Raw genomic sequence first — 4,277 nt, 5'->3', positions numbered from 1 at the left:
AACTCCATTTATGTACGCATTTCGGGGAGAACCCGCTAGTTCTGGGATTCGGGTCAAAGTTTAAGGTTAACATGCATTATTACATTCCCTTCAACTTAGACACATGCTCATTTTCTGAAATGCATCTCCAATGAGCACAAATAGCTTCCATAATTTACAATTTCAGAAAACCTACAAATTTATTGATTCTTGTATAATGGTTTGAATTTGTGATATTTTAGACATTGGAAGCAAATTTTCCGACCACTCAAATTTGACCACCCATGCTCACCTCTCTAAATGCTGATATGTGTCCTCTTTTTTAACCATGATTTAATCATACTTATCAATATCTCCACTACTATAACTAGAGGTCTTCATTTGGTGTTAACAGCTTCACCAATAAATGGTTTTATCCGAAATACACATGGAATTGACAAAATCTAAACTGAATTAAGAAGATATTAGAACGTTAGCAACGTAAAGTACAAAACATAAATGAGGAAAATATAAATTGGTGATGGAAACCTGCAATAAGTTAGCACTCAACACGATCTCTCCAAGAATAGAACAACTACCGGGCCGCACAATCGAACACTTGCCAAACTGAAGATAACGTGGTAGATAATTGAACCAAATATGGCTTCATCATTGTATATATATACCCTTCTCTCACTAGTGCTTGGGTAGGGAAACTTGGAGGTAATTTCCCCAAGCTGGCGACATTCCGCTATAACCTTGTGGCTTTTCTCAAATCGTCGTTCGTCCGTCCTGAATATTTCGTGCATTTTATTCCGGAATTACTGTAGAGCAACCACAAGCTGTGCTTGTGCATCTAGAGGAACACTCTTGGTAGGTATCTCAAATTAGGGCTCGTTAACGGGCCGGGCTCGGCCCATGAGTGGCAGACCCGGGTCGGGCCTGCCGGGTATTTTCACAAATATGAAGATCCAAGTCCGTCCACCTAAAGCCGGCCGGGCCTTGTGCGGGCTTTTATGGGCCAGGCCTTGCGGGCTTGTATTAGAATAAAAAACATAATACTCTAATTTAAAAGTTTAAAACAATAAAAGAATTATTAGAAAATATTTTTAAACAAAATCACAAATAAATTCTAATTTTGAAAAATATTGTCGATCGACACCAGTAGATATGATCGATATATATATATATATATAGGGATCCTGTAAACATTTCATCCGTTTTTAACATGGTTTAACCGTCCGTACCTACGCTCAATAAAAAAATGTTTTGACATAATAAAACCCCATTGACCGGGGCTTTGCCAAATATGTTTCTTCGTTGCGACCACACACGGTCGGTGACAAAAATTAGGTGATTTCAATTATGTAAACAACTTTCTGCATTCGTATTTTGGTAATGGGTCCCCTCTTAGGGTATATTGTTGTTTTGGTTTATCGGAAATTTTGACGGTTAAACGAGATCTGAATTGGATGAAATTTTAAAATTGTCACTAAATATATATACCGATCACATCGGATGGTGTCGATCGATTCGGAGAAGTCTCATTCATAAAGTCGCTTCATAATGCGATAGTTTTATTATAAACCTAATATAAAGGTTATGATACATTAGTGGATACTTCGGCGATCGACAACTCCAGTTCAAAATATGATTAATCGACACCAGCAGATGTAATCGATATATATATTTAGGGAACCCGCAAAAATTTCGTCCATTTTGGACATGGTTTTACCGTTCGTACCAACGGTCAACTAAAAAAGAGGTGTTTTGACATATTGAAACCCCATTGACCAGGACTTTGCCAAATAAATTTCTTCAGTGAAATCGCACACGATAGATAATAAAAATTAGGTGATTTCAAATATGCAAACGGCTTTCGGCGTTCGCATCTTTGTACTGGGTCCTCCTTTAGGGCACATTAGTGGTTTTTTCGGTTTACCGGAAATTCCGACGGTTAAAAGAGGTCCGAATTGGATGCAGTTGTTACAGGGTCACTAAATCTATATACCGATTAGATCGGTTGATGTCGATCAATCCGGAGAAGTTTTCTTCATATAGTCGCTTCATAATGCGATAGTTTTATTCTAAACCTAATATAAAGGTTATGATACATTAGTGGACACTTCGGCGATCGTTAACTCCAGTTCGAAATATGATCGACACCAGCAGATGTGATCAGTATATATATGTAGGGAACCCATAAAAATTTCATCCGTTTTGGACATTGTTTGACCGTCCGTACCTACGGTTAACCAAAAAAGATGCGTTTTGACATATTAAAATCCCCATTGACCGAGACTTTGCCAAATGAGTTTCCTTGGTGCGACCACACACAATCGGTGACAAAAATTAGGTGATTTTAGATATGCAAACCGCTTTCGGTGTTCGCATTTTGGTAATGGGTCTTCCTTTATGGCATATTAGTGTTGTTTTCGGTTTACCGGAAATTCCGACGGTCAAACGAGATCTGAATTTGATGAAATTTTTACAGGGTCACTAAATATATATACCAATTATATTGCCCAGTGTCGATCGATCCCGAGAAGTTTGATTCATATAGTTGCTTCATAATGCGATAGTTTTATTCTAAACCTTATAAAATATGTATGTATAATATTTTATTATTTTGCGGGCTTTTACGGGCCGTGTCTTGTAGGATTTTTGGGTTTCACACCTCTAATATAGTCCCGGCCCTCTATCCATGGAAGCAGGCTTTGGCGGGCTTTCTCGCAGGCTGGGCCGGGTAAAAGCCAATCGGGCTTGCAAGCCTTCGCGGGCTTTTTGAATCCGCGGGCTTTTTGATGAGGCCTATCTCAAATTGGGGATGGAAGTTTGGACATGCGGAGAGGGTATGAGATTTTTGAGAAAACAAATTTTAATATCATTTCCGACCATACTATTGTTGGAATATTTATTTCTGAACATTTAGTTCCGACCCGATGTTTTGTCGGAAATTCCTTTTTCCATTTATTATTTTCAACGTTGTTGGAACTCTATTAATTCTATGGATTTTCTATTTCCAATTATAGTTAATTTTAATAATTATATTGATCTCACTTTATTTCAAACAAAGTTAAGAATAAAATAAATGTACAGTGACAATTTGGACAAACAAAATTTCATTCATAACATATTATCCATAACATCCTTACTAATAGAAATAATACAAGACTTCATCCTTAACATCCAAAACAGTAGATGAATGACAAAATGAACTTGTGAATTGTATGAATTTTGTAAACATAATAAACTAACTTTTGTAGCATGACAACATAGTGACGTGCCACTTCCATAAGTGTGTCGTGTATGTAACTAAGGAAGGACACATTTCTTGTCTTCATTTTGTATTCTTCAATGCTAACTTTCTAACTATGCATGTCCGCTATATCTAAGAAAACACAAGAGCTCAAAGATCGAATTCAAGCACTTGAAGACTTACAAGCTTCTAGCTCGAGTGGACTCTTAGATTTCAAAACTTCTCCAAGCAATTCAATCTTAAACCCTTTACCTAGATAAGAAGAAGAGGAGGATATTTTCTTCCACTTAATCTTTGACTAGGAGACAGACACAATTGCAGACCATACTCTAATTCCTGCTAGTGCTCCATTGGCACTCAAGAATGCTTTCATTCCCACCACCCCTGAGTTGTCTTCATGCATTGCTTTCACTCCACCTATTGAAGCCAACTTCTCCATTCCAGTTCAATTGCTTGGACAGCTACCTAAGTACTCTGATTCCTCAATGGAAGACCCTAATGTTCACCTTAGGGAGCTCTTGGACATTTGCAAGCTCCAATCGATTCATCATCTTTCTCAAGAAGGCTTGAGGATGCTTTTGTGTCCATTTACTCTTAAGGACGATGCTAAGAGTTGGTTGTACTCTCGCCCTGCGGGAATCATCACCACATGGGATGAAATGAGTAGGAGGTTCTTGAAGCAATTCTTCCCTGCTCAACTCACGAAAAGACTAAGGAGGGAGATTCAAAACTTTACTAAAAAAGATAGTGATTCGCTCTATGAGGCATGTGAGGAATTTCAGGAACTACAAAAAACGTGACCTCACCATAGTATTTCGTTGGATGACTTGGTGAAATTCTTCTATGAAGGCCTCGAGACCACAAACAAGAGCATGGTGGACTCGTCATGTGACTGCACATTCATGAACAAGACCGGTCAAGAAGCTTACACCTTAATTGGTGACTTGGCCGACAATAATTGCCAATTTAATTCCAAGGAGAAGAGAGGAAGCAAGAGCCGTGGGGTGTATGATGTTGATGCAAGGAATCAAATGGCTACTTTAGAGAGAATGCTTGACTT

General features: G+C 38.2%; 1 non-coding gene across 1 annotated transcript; it reads right to left on the bottom strand.

The window, feature by feature from the left end:
- Positions 1-3,924: 3,924 nt before the first annotated feature.
- LOC126785561 (small nucleolar RNA R71) lies at positions 3,925-4,031 on the bottom strand. Its single transcript, XR_007671091.1, has one exon. It is a non-coding gene; the product is annotated as a small nucleolar RNA R71 (small nucleolar RNA).
- Positions 4,032-4,277: the final 246 nt, after the last annotated feature.

Source organism: Argentina anserina, chromosome 2 (assembly GCF_933775445.1).
Source record: "Argentina anserina chromosome 2, drPotAnse1.1, whole genome shotgun sequence".
NCBI classification, from domain to species: domain Eukaryota; kingdom Viridiplantae; phylum Streptophyta; class Magnoliopsida; order Rosales; family Rosaceae; genus Argentina; species Argentina anserina.
The sequence above is the reverse complement of the archived record's forward strand: the minus strand, read 5'-3'. Positions and strand labels throughout refer to the sequence as shown.